Source organism: Artemia franciscana, chromosome 15 (assembly GCF_032884065.1).
Source record: "Artemia franciscana chromosome 15, ASM3288406v1, whole genome shotgun sequence".
Classification (NCBI taxonomy): Eukaryota; Metazoa; Arthropoda; class Branchiopoda; order Anostraca; family Artemiidae; genus Artemia; species Artemia franciscana.
The window spans coordinates 44,001,503-44,024,715 of record NC_088877.1 but is presented as its reverse complement, the minus strand read 5'-3'; the positions used below and the strand labels follow the sequence as shown (position 1 = coordinate 44,024,715).

The following is a 23,213-nucleotide window of genomic DNA, read 5'->3' as shown; positions in this document are numbered from 1 at the left end:
ACAAAATTACTATATTATAATTTTTGTCAGTGTTTGGGGAAATGATTGGGGCTGGGGGAGCATTTTCCCTCTAATCACTTTGACACTTTAAAAAGAGAACTAGATCTTTCAATTTCCAATCGAAACAGGCCTTTTTAAGTTTTTACGACAATACCTTCTATAAAAAACCTTATATGCACCGAGGGCATAACTTACAACCCTTACCCTCAGGACTTGGGGGGGGGGTCGACCTCAGAGAAATAGTCTATGGACTTTTGAACTGCGTTGAACCAAATGGCTATCTTCAAATTTGGATTGGATGTGTTCGGAGAAATGGTGGGCGTTGGAGGGGCTTAGTTGCCTCTAATCACTTTCGACTATTGTAATGGACACTAGCCCTTCCAATTTTCAATCGAAAGAATCCTTTTTGGAGTTTCTACGACAACTCCTTCGATGCAAAGTGCCCTGTTTTAAGAGAAACTAAAAACCAAAAAGAAAAGATAATTTATTGTGCCGCCATAGTTCTTTATTATGCAGCACTTTTGTGCTGCTTATGAAATTGTTTGTGCGTTGAAGACGGCTTAAGATCAATCGACTTTTAAAGGGTGTCTCCTATCTCTTGTAAAATCAGACGAAGTTTCTCGGCCTCGTTGATTTTGATGAGTAACTACAAACTTCATTAGTTTTATTTATTTGGAATCAGCATAAGAATTTATTTCTTTAAATGTATTTATTCTTGTCAAAAGTCCATGTCTTAGCGTTTTGGTCTTTATTGTATCGAGCTGTCCCTTATCTACATTTCGTTACCAAAAATTTTACTTTCTTACAAAATCCACTTTTTTTAAATTTACACACTCCAAAATCACTCCCAGTCTTGTCTCTTTAAATGAATTCAGGCAATGGATAATAAATGTCAAGCTTAACTTTCGACTGAATATTTAAATTCAAAATAATCTATGAATTTTAGTTCAATTTTAAATTTGAAAAAAAGCATATTTTTTAAGCTGAAAGTAAGGAGCAACATTAAAACTTAAAACCAACATAAATTATTACATGTATGAGGCGATTCCCCCTCCTCAACACCTCGCTCTTTACGCTACAGTTTTTTAATGCTTTAAAATAAGCTTCCTTTTGTTCTAATTAAAACGAATCTTGTGTTTCAGGAGTCGTTGTCAAAGAATTGGGACAAAATTAAAACTTTGGATAGAAGAATGAGGTGTTCAGGAGGAGGCAACCGCTTCATGCATATAATAATTTCTATTTACTCTAAGTTTTAATATTGCTGCTTCCTTCCAGTTGAAAAAACTCGTTTTTTTAATTTAATTTCTGATCGTTTTTAATTAATGCCAGGAAATCTAGCCCCACTTTCACGGAGAAATCATCCTCTCCATGGAAATATACTCTAGACAATTCAATCCCGATGAAAATTTCCCCTGGACAATTACCTTCACAACTAAACGCATAAAATTGAGATAGAAAAGAGAAAGCAAGACATTTAAAAAAGAAATTGTATCTTTTTGGAAGTCTGGCAAACTCCCACAGCGCATAATTTCCCCTGACAAGTTCATCCCCTGAAAAGATCCCTTCTCACGGCAAATTCCTCCGTGAACCCCCCCCCCCCACTGAAAATGTATATATGTTTCACAATAGCAAATACTATGTTTAAAAAACGGGCGAATTTTATGACTTAAAGACCTTTCCCCTGGGGCTGCGCGGGGAGGGGGGCGGCGTTTATGTTATATCCCAAGCTATAGTTATCAGGCGTTTCAACTGCAATGAGCAAAGTGGATATCTAAAAATTTGGATATGACGACATTGAGAAAAAAAGGGCAGAGAAGGGGGCCAGGTTACCCTCCAATCTTTTTGGCTACTTAAAAAGGACACTAGAACATTTAATTTCCGTTTGAACGAACCCTCTTGCGATATTCTAGAGCCACTGGGTTGACACAATCACCCACTTGGAAAAACGAACAAAAAACGCACAAATAAAAACGCATCCGTGATCTTTCTTCTGGCAAAAAAATACAAAATTCCACATTCTTGGAGATAGGAGCTTGAAACCAATTAGGTGAGGTTTTCTTATACGCTGAATCTGATGGTGTGGTTTTCATTGAAATTGTAATACTCTTTGGAGATGTTTCCCCTACTTTTAGGGGATGTTTCTCCTAAGGGCTTTTTTAGAAAATCTAGCAAATTTTCTCAGGCTCGTAGCCTGTAATCGATAATGCTAAACTTAATGAAACTTATACATTTAAAATCACTATAATAAGTCGATTCTATTGATATATCTATTTATATCAAAACTTCGTTATTTATAGTTTCGGTTACTATTGAGCCGGGTCGCTCCTTACTTACAATTCGTTACCATAAACTGTTTGATTGACCCATTCGACAGTCTTTTAAATTTGAAATTTGTAAGTTCTCTCTAATCTTGAAATATCTGTTATATAACCTTTTTAATGGATAAATCAATTTTGGGCTCGAGGTAATCTAAATTTAGAAATTACTTGTTAGAGTTTGCCAACAAAATCAAGTAAATCATGTATATTGGACAGTATTTGTTTATAAGTTCATTCTAATCTGGAAAAATCAGTTATGTAACGTTTCAATTGAATGTCTAAACTGAAAGTAATTTTTTAATAGAGTTCAATATTCTCCCTTTCCACATGCTTTGATAGTTTCATATTGATGAGCAAAATCTTGATACGTTTATTTCTTAGTGAATAAATCCTTATTGGGGCTCAGAATATCTGACATTTTGAGTTTTTATCAAAATCTGTTAACGTCAAATTCAAAATACATATGAACACAAGTCTAAATATACAATGTTGTCAGAAACAATCACAAGCAAATAATAGGTACATCCACTAGCAAGAGATGTCAACCCCTCGTTCCCGAAAACCAGTTTAGTATAAGGACGGATTGAAAAGCAGTATATATTAATTTATTTTATTGATTTCAGTGCCCTAAGAATAAAGCGCAATACCAATGCAGATCCTTTTTTTTGACAAACTGGATGCACATAGTGCCTTTTGATTTATTTGGGTGTAACCTCAACATTCTCCAAACTTTTACTTTAAAACCCTCAGCTTTTCGCTGTACCCATAATCTACCGTTTCCACTTCTCCTAATGATAAATCCTACGAGTGAACAATAGGCCTATTGCATAATCTATGATCCTTACCCTAAGGCTGACGGGGGGATGGGATCCTTTGACAAATAGCAGTCGTACCTTTCTGTTACTTTGAATAAAATGATAATTCTAGAGCTTCAATCAGTGTTGACCAGAGGAAACCCTAAGATAGGAGGAAGGGAGGGAACTGGTTACCCTCCAATTCCTCTTCAACATCTCCTTATCATACCTCAGCTTAATACAGCTTAATACAGCTTAATACACTCGGCAGTTTCTTGGATATAGTTGAGATTCCTTTTGCAAACAGCAAGAAAAGTCATTTGCTGGAGAAGACCATCTTCCCCCAAAAACCATATATGGTAATAATGGGACAATTTTGTAACTTACAACCCTTACCCGGGGGTATGTGGGGAATTTTGTCACCCCTAAGAAAAAATCAATTATACATCCTATTGAGATATAGAATAGCCATGTCCAAACATGCTCTCTTTTCCCGATATAAAAAAAACTTCAAATATTAGCAATTAGCAACTTGCATAACTTACAACCTTTGCCTCGTGGACTTTTGGGGAGGGGGCATTGTTAACCCAGGAAGCATAGTTATTCGAATTATTTATTGAAATATTTCGGGTCTTTACTATTGAAAACGTTATAGGGTTGCCTCTTAAGGATAGAAAGAACAGTTTCAACTGGCGTTAACATATAGTTTTGCTACGACGTCATTCTTGATTGTAACCTATAATTACGATACCATTTAAAATCGTGCATATGAAGAATCAGATATTTGTCACAAAAAATATTATATTTTGTTACTATCAGAAGACTCTTTAATAAGCATTCTTTTATGCGCTGCTTCTTCATTTTAGCTTTATATTCTTTAATTCATTTATGCGCTTTATTTCTTTTATGACTCTTTATCGTTTTAATTCTTTTATCGACCTTATAATTCTTTTATCGACCTTATAATTCTTTTATGCGCTGCTTCTTCATTTTAGCTTTATATTTGTGGGCGTAAATATTTTGTGAGTCACATGTAGTAGACTCAACATACCCAATTTCTCTGTGATAAATCTTGTCTGCAAGCAATGTACAATTTACAAACCCATCCCAATAGACTGTTGAGAGCACGACAACCCTAGAAGAATAGCTACTAAACCTTTCGATTGCTGTTAAAAAGACATTTTTTTCAAAGTTTGCATCAATGTTGGGAAGGGGCATTTAATTTAGGCAAGATGAAGAAACTTCCTGCCCTCCGGTCTCTTTTGAACTTACTTCTGAACTGAACATATCCAGAACATTTTAACTTAGTATGCTCTGCTGTCTTTAAGATATTGCTGATGCACTGTTTTGGAAACCAGCCTGAAAATAGCATTTATATTTCATAGTAATATATTTTAACAGCAACAAAAACAACTCAATAACACAATCACAAGTTCTCCACAAGGGGAACTTGTGATTGTGTTGTTCCCCACGTCCCCAGAGTATTAATGAAGGTATTAATCCACGGTATTAGTCCGATTAGTCCCCACGGTTACTAATGCAGGGCTGGGTGTTTTCAAATATTTTTTACTCTCTTTGCCATTGACCTAGTACTTTCTCATGAAAGCAACAAATTATCAACAATTACAGATATAACTCGATTCTTAAGAATCTATATTATGAAGCCCGTACAATTTTACTAATGACCTTTACTCGAAAGAACTAGTACAATTACAAACCAGTAAAACCAATTATAACTAAAATTATGGACCACCTCACTTCCAAGAGCGCAAAAGTGTAGAAAAAAAAAATACCAACGCCATCTAATATATAGTGACACAAAGCACTTTTTCAAGCTTCGTAATAATTTGTTTGTCAGGAACTCAGATCAGATGCTTATTACTGCCTTTATTATGCAAATTACTAATTAAATCAATTATTCATATTATTAAACTGAGAAAATATCAGGTGTCACCAAAAGCTAGATGACGTTGATTGTTTTTTCTGTGGACTGTGGCACCTGTTTCAACTCATCAAATTTACCCATAATAGCATACATTACCATTTAGCATACTAAATGGTAATGTAATGTAAACATACTAAATGGTAATTATGGTAACCATTTAGTACCATACTAAATGGTAATGTAAACAGTATACATTACCATAGCATACTGTTTACCATTAATAGCATACATTTCCAAATAATCGAACAAGAAACAAAGAACAAGATAACCACCTATTTAAACAACAAAATGAATTTGTTTTCTTAAAGTCACTATTTTCAAACATAATTTAGTCCAAATAGAAATTCAGACATTCTTAGCTTTCATAAATCTAAAGAATCGTTAAATTAATTCCGTTTTACTTCTTTACACATTTACCAGATTATTAAACATAGCCATTAGTAGTTTCACCATATAAAACTCATCCGGTTTTTATCCTAACGTTGGGAATGACAGTTGTAGACAGCCGTATTCAATAAATTAAAATTTAATATTTGGGTTAAATATTTCAATTATATTTGAATCAAATAATTCAGTCGACATAAAGTTCTCTGTTAGCAGAAAATATTATTAAATATTCGTGGATTTTATTGTAGCTTTAATTTCAATTATCTTGATTTTTTAATTTCAGCTAAGCAAGTTTCTTAAAGTTTAAATCTCACACATCCTATATCAATTTCAACAATAATACTTCTTTGATTTTCTAATTCAATCTTTTTAGTAAATATATAGGTGTGTGAAACTTTGGACTGATTTAACCTCTCGAGAGAAAAGTGACTCACTGATTTTGACTGTGTGCATTTTTCATAGTTTTGTTTTTGACTGAACCAAATTAGCCATTTTTAAAACCAGCTAATCATGGGCATAGCTAGAGGAGCTGAAAAGGATGTTTGTCCCCTTTTCAAAAAAAAAAAAAAAAAAATGAAGAGAATTTCATGCTATATTTTGACCTAGAAAATGGAAAAATTTGACTTGACCCTTAAAAGTATTTCTAAAAACACTTCGTCTTGCGAAACCCAAGATATTAGCCGGTAGGCATAAACATTCAAAGAGAGAGAGGATCAGGCTGTGCTTTCTGTAGAAATGCACAACTTGTGTCGTGGTAAGGCTTTATTTGGAATTTTTCTAATGACTGACCTTAGTTTAGAAAAGTAGACACACAAAAAGCTATAAATGTCACAATTTTAATTGTCACTTGAAAACATAGATAGTACTGACTCATGTGCTTGTGAAGTGAACATTAAGCTTGATTTTCCTTTTGCAATGGAGCATTTTTAATCTGTTTGTTTTGAATACATCTGTGAAGAATTTCCTGGTTGAAGTCCAAAGCAGTCTATACTGTTATGTCCTGTGATTGTGTTTAAGTAGCGCCATCTATAACTCAAATCACATGATATAAGCAGTTAATAGACTGAGGGATGTAGACCTAAAAGAAAACAGAAAGAAAATGACAACCATGTAAAATAAAGAGTTCTAAATAGATTAACTACTCAAGAATAGACCAACAAAAGAATAAATAATGAGGAAAACTGAGAATTTATGTCTTAAAAAAATTTTTAGAAAGACTACCGAGGAGGCAAAAAGAATAGAAACATTCAAGGGAAAAATATCTTGAGCCAAACCTGACCTTACTAAGTCTGTAAAACACCCAGTTCCAGCGATATTAGGTGGTTACACAATAGTTCCATATGTCATAGCACAAGAGTTTTTCAAAAATACAGTATTGTATCTTATTAATGACCTTGTAACTACAGAGATTGCAAGCAATATAGAGGAAAACAGTTTTGGCGCTTTGAACACTTAAGTGTAATGCTAGGTACAAAAAAAATGAACCAAGACTGAAAAAGACAAAGACTCACTTGTGTTGACATTTTGATTTGCAAGACTTACTAAATTTTAAGAACGCATAACTCTTTTCCAGGGTTGACTGTCAATTCTAGCGGTCCAACAAATGAATCTTCTTTTTCCTTTCAGCAGTCTGTAACCAGATAAGGGGCACCATTTCATTAAAATACAGGGAAGAGGATAAAATGCTTTCAATATAGTCATGAAGATACGAAAAAAGTGTTTTCCAAAATCTAAGGGGAAGGGACAATTAGTTATTAATCAAACAGTTCGTGGTAACGAACTGTAGTAAGGAGCGACCCGGCTCAATAGTAACCAAAACTCTAAAAACGGAATTTTGATACCAATAGCTACATCAAAAGAATCGCATTTTAATGCTGATTAGAAATATATAAGTTTAATCAAGTTTAGTCTCACCCATCAAAAGTTACGAGCCTGAGGAAATTTGCCTTATTTTAGAAAATAGAGGGAAACACCCCCTAAAAGTCATAGAATCTTAACGAAAATTACACCATCAGATTCAGCGTATCAAAGAACCCTATTGTAGAAGTTTCAAGTTCCTATCTACAAAAATGTGGAATTTGGATTTTTTGCCAAAAGGCAGATCACGGATGCGTGTTTGTTTGGTTGCTTTTTTTTTGTTTTTTTTTTTCCTGGGGTGATCGAATCGACCCAGTGGTCCTAAAATCTTGCGAGGGCTCATTCTAACGGAAATGAAAAGTTTTAGTGCCCTTTTAAAGTGACCAAAAAAATTGGAGGGCACCTAGGCCCCCTCCCACGCTAATTGTTTTCCCAAAATCAATGGATCAAAATTCTGAGATTGCCATTTTATTCAGCGTAGTTGAAAAACCTTATAACTATGTCTTTGGGGACGACTTACTCCTCCACAGTCCCCGTGGGAGGGGCTACAAGTTACAAACTTTGACCAGTGCTTAAATATAGTAATGGTTATTGGGAAGTGTACAGACGTCTTAAGGGGGATTTTTTGGTTGGGGGAGGGGCTGGGAAGAGGGGGATATGTTGGGGGAACTTTCCATCGAGGAATTGCACAGTATGGAATTGGAACAGAATGCACAGCACAACTACTGGAAAAGACATTTTCAATGAAGTAAGGAAAACTATAACAGAATATAACCTGGAATGGAAACAATTACAGTGTGTGACAATTGATGGAGGAAAGAATGTCTGGGACAAAACGAGGTCTAATTGGGCAAATTACAACTGCTTGCGAGGTTGGAGGATTCTCAAAACCCATCTTTCTGCATCGCCTTATCCCTCAACAAACATTGTGCCTAAAATATGTTGATATGTCTTGTGTCATGAAACCTGTTGTTTCTGTGGTTAATTTCAGTAGATCTCATGCAGTCAACCATCGCCAGTTCCATGATTTCTTAAAAGAAATTGATTCGGAGTTTGTTGACTTGCCTTATTATAAAGCAATTAGATGGCTTAGTTGTGGAAAGGTTTTGCTGCATTTCTTGGAGCTCAGATCACAAATTGATTTATTTTTCACGAAAAAAAATAAACCTCAGCCATTATTATCAGATTGTGAATGGATTTGGAAATTGGCATTTTTTGCAGATATGACAGGTCAAATTAATCACTTGAATCTGAAATTGCAAAGCAAAACAAATTTGATCAGTGACTACTTTGTTCATGTCCAGGCATTCAGAGCAAAACTTGCGCTACTTGAAGGCCAGGTGAAAGTTCAGAATTTTTCTCATTTTCCATGTTGTGAAAAATTTCATGCAGAAAGTAAAGTGTAATTTCCTTCCCCATTTGCAAATGAAATAATTTAAGATTTGAACAAGCAGCTTCAGGAGCGATTTGCTGACCTTGATGCCAAAGAAAATGAAATCAGGCTCTTTCATAATCCATTTGACTGCAATTCTGAAAATCTTCCAATTCTATTTCAAATGGAAACTAGACCTACGTTGCCTGAGCAACGTGAAGTGTTGCGACAACCTTTGTCCGGCTTCGCTGAATAAAGTGTTGCGAGAGCAACTCTTTGGTTATGTTTCGTTGCTATCAATCAGTAATCACATGATCAAAGGCTATTCCTCAGCGTTGAAAAAACAACAACAAAATAGTATCGAAAGAAGGGACTAAATTGATTTTGCAGCCAGTTGAACTTTATCCTTTTCAATCGTAGACATCGTTGGTATTATAAAGCTATCCGTAACTTTTCAGGATCAAAATACCATAGAAGACAGTCTATTAATTATTACGAAACTGCCACGTTGTTTTACGTTATCGTTTAACCCATTGCGTAAACATTTAATTCTAGGTTACAGTGAGTATGTGTAGGCTATACCAACTAGCAAAAGTTACAAGCCCTTCTTCACTAAAGAGTATTGTAGCCTAACAGTCGATTATTACTTACAAGTCCCCTACATGTCTTACCACTGGAACCAACTTGGTCTTAACATCAAATGCACTGGAAACAAATAATAGGTACACCAAATAGCAAAATTTACAAACCCTTCACTGCCGAAGATGATTATGAGCTAACAACTGACCTTTCCTTACAAGTCCCCAACTTGTCTAACAATTGGTATCGGCTTAGTTTTGGTTTCAGTGTGTACCCTACTACTGAAGTTATCAACCCCTTGAAACTTTCAAACTAGTATATCTCATGAAGGAATTTTTGTACCAAATAATGGATGACATATACTTTGATCAGCTCATCAAGAGCTATCGATTGCCATCGAAAAAAAATTCTATCTGTCTTAGTTCAAAAGTTGATTTTTTTTTTGCCGTAGGCCAACTTTCTAATGTCACCACTTAGAAAGGAGCAAAGGATAAGCTCTAATTTCTTTAGCAATGACAGAACTTTTAAAGTTTATTTCTCTACCTCAATCACAAGTCCGAGAAAACAAATGATAAACCCTGCGAAAATCACGGTAGCACTTTCAGACCCGTGGGAAAATGCCGCTTTTTTGCTTCTGTAAATTTTTCTATTTATCACTCAAAGAAGATATATTGGCTGTGGGGCCGGGTAACTGCCGCATATATTTAACACTTATAGATTTTAGTCCATCTTCAATATGAAAGTGGTGCCTACCTGCTTGCCTGCTAGAACGGAGCTTTCAACTCGAAAGCAGAAACATGGTTTGATGAAACAAAAGCTTGGCTGCACAACTTCAGATACTCCTCTCTGACATAGACTACGTAACTCCACTTCACTTCGCACACCATAGGTTCTGGCTCGTGGACAAGCAAAAACCATCCTTTTTGCCATATTCATCAATCCAGCCTGAGGTCCACACTTTCCGTAAAAACCGCACAGGTTAGACCCTTACCAGTTTCCAGGAATAAGCCAACATCGGCGGCATAGAAAAAAAAAACGGGACAAAACCAAAGTGTTGCTCTCGCAACACAACTATTGATCTCCAGGCAGATGACAGGCTGAAAGATAAGTATGGAGAAGGAAATCTGATTGAGTTTTATAAATGTCTGCAGCCAGAAAAGTTTCCAAATTTGATAAAGTTTGCTTGTAGTTTTGTGTCCATTTTTGGTACAACATACCTGTGTGAGCAGACAATTTCCAAACTGAAGTATTGAAATCTAAGTATCGAGAAACTCCTCCCCCCAAATCCCCCAAAGAGAGCGAATCCAGTACGATTCTGTCAATCACGTATCAAGGACATTTGTTTATTCTATCCACCAAGCTTCGTCCCGATTCCTCCACTCCAAGTGTTTTTCCAAGATTTCCCCCTCCAACTCCCCCCAATGTCAAAAGATCTGGTCGGAATTTGAAAGAAGACCTCTGAAACATGAATTCCTTCTAAAAATCAAATTTCATTAAGATCCGATCATCTATTCGTAAGATAAAAATACCCCAATTTTCACGTTTCCAAGAATTCCGTTTCCCCCCTCCAACTCCCCCAATGCCACAGGATCAGGTCGGAACTTAAAATTAGAACTTTAAAGCACAAGATCCTTCTAAATATAAATTTCATTAAGATCTGGTCACCCTTTCGTAAGTTACAAATGCCTCAATTTTCAAAATTACCCCCCCCCCCCATTCCAACAAAGAAAGCAGATCCGGTCCGGTTATGTCGGTCACGTATCTTAGACATGTTTCTATTCTTCCCATACAGTTTCATCCTGATCTCACCGCTTTAAGTATTTTCTAAGATTTCCGGTCCCCCCCCCAACTGCCCCCCCCCCCCAATTACGCTTGATCCGGTTGAGATTTAAAATAAGAGATCTGAGTTACGAGGTCCTTCTAAATATGAAGTTTCATGAAGATCCGATCACTCCTTCGTAAGTTAAAAATACGTCATTTTTTCTTATTTTTCAGAATTACCCCCCCCCCCCCCAATAGAGCGGATCCGTTCCAATTATGTCAATCATGTATCTAGGACTTGTGCTTATTTTACCCACCAAGTTTCATCCCGATTCCTCCACTCTAAGTGTTTTCCAAGTTTTAGGTTCCCCCTCCTAACTCCCCCCCAATGTCACCAGATCCGGTCGGGTTTGAAATAAGAGCTCTGAGACATAATATCCTTCTAAATATCAAATTTCATTGAGGTCCGATCACCCGTTCGTAAGTAAAAATACCTCATTTTTTCTAATTTTTCAGAAATACCCCCCTTCCCAACTACCCCAAAGAGAGAAAATCCGTTCTGTTTATGTCAATCATGTATCTAGGACTTGTGTTTATTTTTCCCACAAAGTTTCATCACGATCCCTCCACTCTAAGTGTTTTCCAAGTTTTAGGTTCCTCCCCTCCCAACCCCCCCCCCCCCCCCCAATGTCACCAGATCCGGTCGGGATTTAAAATAAGAGCTCTAAAACACGATATCCTTCTAAACATCAAATATCAATGAGATCCGATCACTCGTTCGTAAGTTAAAAATACCTCATTTTTTCTAATTTTTTAGAATTATCCCCCCCCCCCCCCCAAATATTCCAAAGAGAGCGGATCCGTTCCGATTATGTCAATCATGTATCTGGGACTTGTGCTTATTTTTCCCATCAAGTTTTATCCCGATCCCTCCACTCTAAGTGTTTGCCCAAGATTTTAGGTTTCCCCCCCTCCAACTCCGCCCAACGTCATTAGATCCGGTCGGGATTTTAAAATAAGAGCTTCGAGACACAATATCATTCCAAACATCAAATTTCATAAAGATCCCATCACCCGCTCATAAGTTAAAAATACTTCATTTTTTCTATTTTTTCCTAATTAACCGGCTCCCCACTCCCCCCAGATGGTCAATTCGGAAAACGACTATTTCTAATTTAATCTGGTCCGGTCCCTGATACGCTCGCCAAATTTCATCGTCCTAGCTTACCTGGAAGTGCCTAAAGTAGCAAAACCGGGACCGACAGACAGACCGACAGAATTTGCGATTGCTTTATGTCACTTGGTTAATACCAAGTGCCATAAAAAACAATGAAAAAATAAATATGAAAAGTTTTTTTTCAACTGGAAGTAAGGAGCAGCATTAAAACTTAAAATGAACAGAAATTACTACCCATATTAGGGGCTCACCTCCTCCTAATACCCCGCTCTTTAAGCTAAAGTATTTTTAGTAATTTCAACTATTTATTCTACGGCTTTAGTGTAAAGAGCGAGGTACTGAAGAGGGGGTGAACCCCCTCATATATGTAATAAAAGCATGAGAATAGAAAAGTTCGTTACGTAAGCTAGTTTATAAGTTATGTATATCTCACTAATAGAAACATTCGTAAGAAATTGAAAGTTCTAGTTGCCTTTTTAAGTAACCAACAAATCGGAGGGCAACTAGGCTTCCTCCTTCCTCTCCCACTCTTGTTTTTCTCAAAATCATTCGATCAAAACTATGAGAAAGCCATTTAGCCAAAAAAACAAATATGCAAATTTCGTTTTAATTATTCCTCTGCGGAGAACCAAAATCAAAACATGCATTGATTCAAAAACGTTAAGAAATTAAATAAAAAAAACAATTTTTTTGTACCACAAAACATTGTTTTGTAACATTGTTTTTGTAACAGTAAAAACAATTTACTGTTTTAAAAAGAAGGGTTGAGAGAAAGAGTCAAACTTAAGCGTAAAGAGCATAACATTTATTAACATTTATTCATAAACATTTATTATAAAAAATATTTCCAGATTAGAATGAAAGACAACATAGCTATGTTATTTCTAATGTTTTAATTAAGGTTGAAGAAAAGATTATCTTTGAGAACGTCTCTCGTAAAAAAAAAACAAAAAAAAACAAACAAACAAACAAACATACAAACAAACAAAAACAATTATATTAGTGGTGGGTTGATGCTCTTCTAGTGTTATAATTTGTCAGTATCCCCTGTAACAAGATTTTAGTTTTCTTTTGTTTATTCGGTAATTAATAAATCAAATATAATCTGCAATATGTGTTATTTTTATATATTTATCGTATTTTAGGATAAAAATAATGTTTGCCCATGGATAAATGGCTGAACTTAAATAAGAATGGTAATGACGGAGATGATAAGCCAACAAACTCTTGACAGACAGGACAAAGGATTGGAAAAGAGACATCAAATGTGCGAAAAAGAAAATATGATGAGCCTTCTCTTCAATTTAACTTTACATTTCAAAATTGTAAGGGTATAGAACAACCTCTTTGTTTGATCTGCAAGGAATTATTGGCTTCGGAGAGTATGAAACCATCAAAATTAAAAAGACATCTTGAATCAAAGCATGTTTTGTATGTCATTTAACCTAAAGAATATTTTGAAAGACTGTGTATATCTTTAAATAGAGAAAAAAAAACATCGAAAATTTATAACCGTTAATGAAAAATATTTACTAGCATCATAGGAAGTTTCATACTGTATTGCTAAAAATAAAAAGCTGTTCACCATTGGAGAAGATCTAGTGTTACCTGCTGCTATTTAAATGGTAGAAATACTACATGGAAGAAAATATGGCGATGATATTTGAAAAATTTTGTCGAACGACACTGTCTCGAATAGAATTTCTGATATTAACATGGATCAATTAATACAACTTATGACAAGAATTAAAGAAAGCCCAAAAAATTCGCTTCAGTTGGACAAAACAACTGATATTACTAAATTGGCTCAGATGTTAGTATATGTCAAGTACGTTTATAAAGAAAGCGTGGAGGAAGAATAGTTATTTTGTCGTCCTATGGAAGACCATACTACAGGGAAAGACATATATCGTAAAGTTGACGAATTTTTAAAAGCAGAAGGTTTAGAATGGAAAATTGCTGTGGAATATGCACAGATGGTGCAACAGCAATGACAGGCAAAAATATTGGTTTTAAATCATTTTTCGAGCTGCTAATTATGATCATATAACTTTTAATCATTGCCTTATTCACCGAGAGGCTCTTGCAGCTAAAAAAAATAGCACTAGAATTGAACGATGTGCTTCAGGATGCTTTTAAGGTCATAAATTTTATTAAAAGCCTTGCCCTTAACAGTCGCTTATTTTCAAATCTCTGTAAGGATACGGATTCCAACTACACAACTTTGTTATTACATGCAGAGGTAAGATGGTTGTCAAGAGGTCAAAGTTTTAAAAGATTATTGTTATTAAAGGACAAGATCAAAATATTTTTAACTGAACAAAAATGTGAATTTGCTGCTTTTTTTCAAAATGACTTGTGGCTATCCAAGCTGTCTTATTTGTCAGATATTTTTACGAAGTTAAACGAGCTTAACTTACATTCTATAGAATAGAGAATACTTATCAACTCAGGCATAAGCATGAGCCCTCGCCAGCACAAGAGAAGTACAAGGAATTGCCCTCCCCCCTTAATGACAATAATTTAAAAATGGTGTCCTAGAAGTAAACATGTCCCCTAAATTTTGGCTTACTTTATGAGGAAAACTGATTTCAGCTCTTAGTGATTTACTTATGATTTCAGTAATACTTTTCTTTTTCTGTTGTTGTTATTTTACTGTTGGTTTTTATTTTTTTATTTGGACTGAATTATTTTATCAATTCTATTCATTGTCTTAAAATTTATCAAAAAATTAGTATATAGGTTCCCCTTATCCTAATTTACTGCCAAATCTGAAAGAATAGACATTTCTATTCTATTGCCTCTCTTGGTTAATATGCAAGAGATTTATCATTAATAGTGACAGAAACCTACACATACGGAGTACAATGGCAGGAAACTTAGAAAGATATTCTGCTAGATCAGAATCACAAAATGAAAATGTTGATCACAATCACAATACTAAAAATGTGGATCAATACCGTTTTATTGGGCTATAATGAGGGAAAGGTTAAGATGGTTGTGACACGTTCAGCGGACGAAGAATGACAGCTTGCCAAAGATCGTTAGCCAACCGTATAGGAAAAAACGAAAGCCAGGCCATCCCTAAGTGAGGTGGGAGGATGTCGTAAACAAAGATTTAATGGAAACAGAAACTTCACGGAAGGATTTAAAGAGAGGTTTTAAATAGATTGAGATGGAGGAGGAGCGTGCGTAACTGTGTCGGCCTCAAGAGGCTTGTTGTTGCAGAAAGTTGTTAGGAATAGTATTAGTATACAAGTACTGGAGCAAATAGTCAGTAACAGGTTCAGCATGGCCTGTGTGTGTAACAGGTTCAGCAGCAAAACCCTTTATTCTTCAGTTAGAAACAAGCATTAACTAAACCTAAAAAAGAAACTTTACCTCAATAAGCCAAACATAGAAGCCTGTTTTATTTCTCTTTAAAGCTGATTCTTTATTTCATCAATTCTTCACATTCAATTTCTCTTTAAAGCTTTCTTTATGTTTGAAAATGTCGGGTCAACTGGCATCTTTGAAGCCTGAAAGGACAAAATATTAAGAACGTAAGTAATGTATAATTTCTGAAAAAAAAATTCCTGAAATAGCATGTTTGTAAATTTTTCAACCCAAATGTTTGCCTCTCTAAAAAAAAGAAGATTTAGCAATTATTCCGAATAATTAGCTGTTTCATTGACTTATTTTTCTACCATAAAAATTATTAGGTTCCCATAGTATGAAATCAAATCAGTCAGCTCAAGAGGTGGCATTGGTTGATTAACAGTATATGAGGGAGGGATACATGTCTTGTATTATCAATTCAAAATCAAACCCACAACACTGCAATCTTCTATCAGAACAACTCCTGAGACACTCCAAAGTTGATAATACATATATGACATATATGACATATAGTTGAATATGAACACTTGACTAGTGGTTGATTCAAGTGCTTCCCAGTTATACTTCCAGTCTTTTGTTGACCATTCGTTGTCAAGATGGTTCTTAAAGCTGTTTGTGGTTTGGGCAGCAACTGTGTCTGGCAGTATTTTGTTCCGGAGGTTGGCAACACAGTTGGTAAGAAAAGGGGCGCGTTGCCGCTTTGCAGAGAAATGCCTGGATAACTGTAAGTTATGTCCCCTTGTACAAGAGTCCTGAGACGCCAGAGGAAGGAGATCAGGAAGTGTCTTTGAATTGATAAGTTTATGAACCACAATGGCATCACCTCGTCTTCTTCTATAAACCAGAGTTGGGAGTTTCAGCTTGCATAGACCTGTAGGGTAAGGGAGTTCAAGCAGTCCACTCACCATCTTAGTGACTCTTTTAGGAACATCTTCGAGAATTTTATATCTTTTTTGAAAAAGGGGTATGCAAGGACCATACCTGTCTCAAGCCTTGGTCGAGCAAGTCCTTTATACAAAAGGCTCAGAATTTTAGGAGAACAAGAGAAAATTGTTCTGTTTATGAGCCCTAGTGATGAGCTAGCTGATGTTGCTGCCTTCTTTTCACGAGTGCTAAATGTAAGATGATTGTCAACAATTACTCCTAGGTCACGTTCTTCCAACACTGGAGAAAGGGACTGACCATTCAGAGAGTAAGTTGTGTTGATATTCTTGTGTCCAAAGTGTAAAACATGACATTTTGACACATTGAAAATGAGTGGTCAAGATTTCGCCCATATGCTAGGGAGGTCAAGGTCTTTCTGAAGTTGGGAAGTATCCTCAGGAGTGCTAGCTGGACAATTTCCTTGGAATCATCAGTTTGTAGCGTCATCCTGCTTTTAAGCGCTAGAGGAGCATCATTTCTGAAAATGTTAAACATGGTGGAGTCAAGCACACTACCCTGTGAAACCCCACAAATAACAATCAGACAGCAGGAGAGGATAGGATTGCCATCTGCATCAAATAGTCTTACAAGCTGCACAAAATTCCTCAAGAAATCCAGAATCCATTTAAGAATTTTTCCTCCAAACTAATAGATTGTGGCTTGAGCTCAAGTCTCTTATGACAGACTTTGTCAAATGCTTTTGAAAAATCAAGAAAGATCATCCCAACAGGGATTCCCAACTCCGTTAGTTTTGTAGTAGTCATATGACTCGAGCAGATTAGTGTCAACTGATCTGTTGCTTCGGAAAACATGTTGAGAGCTGTTGAGAAGATGATTCTGATTAAGACGCTCAATAACTGCTTTGTTGACAATACATTCAAGAAGCTTAACAACAACAGAGGTAATACTAATAGGCCAGTAGTGTTCTGCAAAATCTTTCCTTCCCTTTTTGTGAATGGGGGTAATATGTACCACTTACCACTCTGCAGGAAGCTTTGAGCTATCAAGAGATAGTCTGATGAGCTTTGAGGGTGGGCCTGCTATTTCTGCTCTGCCCTCGTGCAAAAGATGGGGGGGTGGAGGCTGACTTCTCAGTCAGCTCAAGAGGTGGCATTGGTTGAGCAACAGTCTATGAGGGAGGGATACATGTCTTTTATTACCAAGTCAAAGTCAAACCTACTGCACAACCACAAGACTGCAATCTTCTATCAGAACAACACTTTTAAATATGGAAAAATTAGTCATGTTATCAGGAAAATGTAAGAAATAAATCCCTGATTCATGCCTATAACTGTAAACAGATTTTGAGTCTGGAACTTTGTTTCTAGAGCTTTTAAAAAATCTGCAAATTTATTTTGTAAAGAATAAATTTTGACTATTAATGCTTAGGAAAATAATAATTACCATTTCTATTAATAATGGCAATAAAAAATGGCAAATTTTTGGGTACATATTTTGATTAACAGAGTATTCAGATAGCTAAGAAACAAACTTAGAGCTAGGGTCAGATTGAAATCTATGTCTTGTATTACCAAGTCAAAATCAAACCCACTGCACAAGCACAAGATTGCAATCTTCTATCAGAACAACACTTGTAAAATGAAAAAACTAGTCAGGTTATCTCCACATGTCACAGGCTGCATTATGAGAAATACTGACAGGGAAAAATGTGAGAAATAAATCCCCAATTCATGACTGAAACTGCAAACAGATTTTCAGTCTGGAACTTTGAGTTTCTTTCTAGTTTGCAGATGTTCTTTAATTTGGTATTTTTTCAAGCACAGGATATAGCCTAATACTTGCAGCTAAACCGTTTATTTTCGTTTAGGTACAACAAGAGGCCAAGAGCTCATATGGCACTTGTGACAATGTCGGAACCTAAAATTAGACTCGGTACTAGAGTTATCGATTTTATCGTCCTAGCACGTCAAGAAGCACATAAATCGCCAAAGCCATAGAAATTCTTCCAATTTCTCCATAAAGATCAGATACGGTGCGCTTATGTCAATCATGTATCTATAACTTGTACTTACTCTCAAACTCACCAAGTACTAGAAATTCCATCAACTCCCCAAAGAGAGCGAATACGGTCCGGTTATGTAAATCACATATCAAGGTGCTTATTGTTCCCATCAAGTTTTACCCCGATCTCTCCACTCTAAACGTTTTCCAAGATTTCCGGTTCTCCCCTTCAACTCCCCCTCCCCCCAATGTCACCGGATCTGGTCGAAATTTAAAATAAGAGCTCTGAGACATGAGTTGCTTCTAACTATCAAATTTAAAAATACCTCACAAACGGTCACCCCTTCTTATGTTAAAAATACCTCAATTTTTCTAATTTTTCGAATTCAACCACCCCCCCCCCCCAACTCCCCCCAATGACACTGGATCCGGTCTGGACTTAAAAACAAGAGATCTGAGTTATGAGGTCCTTCTAAATATGAAATTTAATTAAGATCCTACCACTTATTCGTAAGTTAAAAATACCTCATTTTTTCTAATTTTTCAGAACTAACCCTCCTCCCAACTCCCTCAAAGAGAGCGAATTCGTCCCGGTTACGTCAATCACGTATCTAGGATTTGTGCCTATTTTTCCCACCAGGTTTCATCCCGATCCCTCCACTAAGCCTTTTCCAAGTTTTTACGTTTCCCAGTCCACCCCCCCCCCCATATCACCGGATCTGGTTGGGATTTAAAACAAGAGCTCTGAGACACGATATCCTTCTAAATATCAAATTTCATTAAGATCCGATCACCCGTTCGTAATTGAAAATCGAATTTTTCCAAATTAACCTTCCCGCCACTATCCCCCCCCCCCCCGATGGTCGAATTGGGGAAACGACTATTTATAATTTAATCGTGTCTGGTAATTTTGCTAAAGTAATTTTATTTTTTCTGACTCTAGTTTGGGTTACATCTTCTTCTTTGGTGAGCGACTTCTCCTGCTTCGAAATAACCCTATTGATATTCTTATTTTGACAAATTCTTCAATATGTCAGTCAAATAGATTTCAATCAAATCCCTGTTTTTCGGCTCTTAGTAAGGATATTCCGGATTTAGATGGAGTTTCTAAGTTTTCCTGTGCTTCAGCTTAATGTTCAGTATCTTGGTTCGTCATTTGGTGAGTTGAAACAAGTAGTGCATAGTGGCCAGCCCAAGTTTATTGGGGTATCTTTGCGATACTTTCCTCTATTCGAAAACTAAATCTCTATTGTATCTCCCTGGATATAAGATGGAATTGATATTTGAACAGAAGTAGGATGGCAAGAGGTTGCCTTGTTGTTTGTTTCGGAATATCTTCTGTACTCTTTAAGACGTGACCTAGCAAGAAATGAATAAGGAATTTTCAAATCCTTGTTTATTGAGATTAAAACCCAAACTAAAACTCTGACTGCTGGTAATATATACTAGTCTCCTAGTGGGTCTACTCTATCTTTTCTTTAAAATCATGATGAGGCTTTAGAAGCAATCCAACACCATTCATGTGAACTTGTCATTATGAGTTACTTCAGCATTAATTTATGTGACCAAAGGTTATTCTCGTTCTAGCCACAATTGTGAATGGTTTGAAGAGTTCTTAATCTTTTGGGCGTGTTCGTATTTTTAATTTTATTAAACGTGGTTCATGGAATAGCCTAATCCTAAAAGTTATCTCCTGTATCTCTATTATCAGTATTTAGTATTTTTTAAGAAAAAGTTGGGCTTTCTCAGCTTCTCAATTGTCTTAATTCTTTTTCTTTTCCTTGATTCTGTGTTTAGTTGTTTCTTGATTCTGTGTTAGGTTAATACATTCAACTCAGTATGCATGTGCAACTCTTTTAATTATTATTTTTAATTATTATTATTATTATTATTATTATTATATTATTATTATTTAATTATTTTAATTATTTACATACAGCTTTTGATTCTGCTCTCACATCTGATGTTCTTTTTTTCAATGTACGAAAAGAATTCGACTCAATAACACACAAAATGTTGTTTTGTCAAAATTTCAATAGGTATAGACCTGTAATGTAGGCAAATTTCAGGGCCCTCTAGAGGGAGAAGGAGTGGAGGTAGGTACTTCAAAATACCTTCCTGGGACATACCTTAGTCTGTAGATTCATCCCTGAAAACTTTCATTTTACTAACCTAAACCCTTTCCGAGATAGCAAGAAGTCAATTAAGTAGAATTTTACCGAAACTAAATTTCAGCTCTGCGGGAAACTTGGGTAGGGGGAAATCGGAGTTTAGAGGGGGGAGTTGCCCCCTTCCCCGTCGACGGATTTGGAGAACAGTATTGAATTGAGAAGCTAACGATATGTTTCCTGTTTCTCTCCCATATTTCTGACTAGTTATAGATCTTAACCAGTGTTTCCACTTTCTCATTTTTTAAATCCCTAATAAGGAGCTGAAAAATCCCTAGAAATCCCCATCTTCAGTCCCAAAATCCCTAAAAATCTCCCATTTTCTAAAAACTCCCTAAACCACTTCTCCCTGTCCCATTTTACCCGTACCATTGAAAGGTAGCATATTTTGGCTTCTTAGATTGAAGTCTAGCTATCACTACCATAATAGAATGTCTTGTCGTCTTCCCCTGATGTGTCTTCAACATTTTTTGTATGGTGGCTGAAGCTTTCACCGTTCTGGTGTGGGGAAGTAACTGATCATCTTCACATTCCACACTTTCTTGAGCCCTTTTCATTCCATATTTTGTTTTTAGAATCCCCCGCACAGTTTATGTTTTCAATTTATTCTGACGGTCAGTTTTTACTACTTTTACAGCACTGAAAAACCTCTCGACATTGACATTTGAAAATAGAACAGTGGAAATAAATAATACTGTCGGTTTCAAGGCAGGATACAAATTCTGTTCCGGCAGCATTTTTTTTTTTTCACCAATACCAAACACTAGCAGGTCACGGCATCCATTGTTTTGACGTTTTTGATATCGATGAGGCTCTGCCTCCTCCACTCCTGCTCGGTTTTGGTTCCATCCCATGGGATCTGTCCATACTTCCTAACAAAAGGTAGCAGAGAGGTGGGCTGAAGTAATTGGGCTGACACTGGGTCAACCATTTCAGCATATTTGTAAATGTCGTCTTCGAGATGGAACCTTTTCTGTATCTGGCCTACTGCTTTGATATGGAACGCCTGTGCAGCTTTGAGAACTACTTCGATTGAATCAGGGGGGACGGCGGTAACTGACCTTGACATACAGAGGGAATCTTGTCCGTTCGGACCCAAGTAAACGCTTTCAAGGGGAAGTTATAACTTCCGATTGTTCACATGGATTTCTAAAGTACTAGTTGATTCCACATAGTCCTTCTGCAGGAATATCAATGCTGAGACCAATGTTTTAAGCTTTGTTTATACCCCAAAACTAGTAATATTTTGGTTTCAAGAGCTCAAATTGTGCTTAAATTTGAATTTGCAACAGAAGTGATTGTTATATTTGTAAAGAATGTAAAAAAAAGATATCGAGTGGTATGCTCAGTTTATTTATAAGTAAAAAAACAAAAAATTTAGCAATTATAGTATGAAGGTTCATGATTTTCCCCTGGGTACATAGGCTTGCCAAAAACACACAATCCGTTTATTCCTACATGTGCCATTGTTTTTAAAAAATGGCTGTCAGTTTGTTAGTCTGTTAAAAACTAGGGTAATGAAACGGTAAGAGAGGTGTTCGAATATTTATAGCCTACCTCTATTATTCACGTCAGTACTTATAAAGCTGGCTACAAGTTCGAGTCCAAGTTTGTTTTTTTTATTTTGCAAAAAATCGTGAACATCATACAAGTACTGCAAAGAAAAAGAATCGCACATACAATGCTTGTCAAAAAAATTTACTACAGTAAGAACAACTACGTACCCTATAAAACTTTCAAAATATATTATAACTTTATTTATCTGACCTGTAAAAAAAATGACAAGCTATCTACCAAATAATCTAATGAAAAAACAACCCAAAAATGACAAACCATATGACTCCATTAATCGAGAACAGTCCAAGCTGAAATTTTTGTTTGAAGCCCACATCAGCATGGAACTGCTTCAAACAGTTCTTTGTTGCTAGTTTGTTACTTAGGACTCCTGTACATCTCAAAATCTGTGTGGTGTTAAAATTTTTTAAGCAACTGAAGAAGTTCTTCTCTGTGTTTCCAAGTTCAATTCGCAAGGAAACAGATCCTAAATCGAATTATCCTGCTTCTCTGATCAAGAAGATGATGATAATGAACAAATTAAATGAAAACCCCCAAAAATTTCACTAAAAGTCCATGGGAGAGGAAAAATCCCCAAATCCCTAAAAAAACTCTCGCCCCTAAATGACTTAAAAAATCCCCATTTTAGGGGGGAAATCTCCATAGTGGAAACACTGATCTTAACCATAAAATTGAAATTTGTAACTTAATACATAAAAGAAATTTGACTTACTTAATATTGACTGCACAAGCACTTGAACCAGACTACCAGACTAGACTAGCCAGTGTTTCCACTTCGCATGCTTCGAAAATCGGCATGGCGTGCCCAAAATTCGGTAGAAAATCGGTAGATGGCGTCACGCTATCGGTAGAAAAATCGGTAGGGAATTTCTAGACATGCCCAAACCCTTTAAGTGCATGTTAAGTTCACAAAAATGCTCAATTTTCTGCTGAAGTCCTAGATCAATTCAGAATTAGACCACTCTACAACGGTCTATTGACTTACGATTGATCATACAACGATTTAAAGCAATGTT

The 23,213-nt window shown here is 36.0% G+C and overlaps 1 long non-coding RNA gene across 2 annotated transcripts; it reads right to left on the bottom strand.

Annotated features, from left to right (window-relative positions):
* Nucleotides 1-6,193: 6,193 nt before the first annotated feature.
* Nucleotides 6,194-23,145, bottom strand: LOC136036517 (uncharacterized). 2 transcript variants are annotated; one of them, XR_010619740.1, is made up of 3 exons: nt 22,180-22,449; nt 15,572-15,708; nt 6,194-6,522 (listed from the first exon to the last, which is right to left on the bottom strand). It is a non-coding gene; the product is annotated as an uncharacterized LOC136036517 (long non-coding RNA). The 2 variants fall into 2 exon arrangements; XR_010619739.1 differs by lacking the exon at nt 22,180-22,449 and adding an exon at nt 22,910-23,145 and having other exon boundaries at nt 6,196-6,522.
* Between the last annotated feature and the right edge of the window lie 68 nt (nt 23,146-23,213).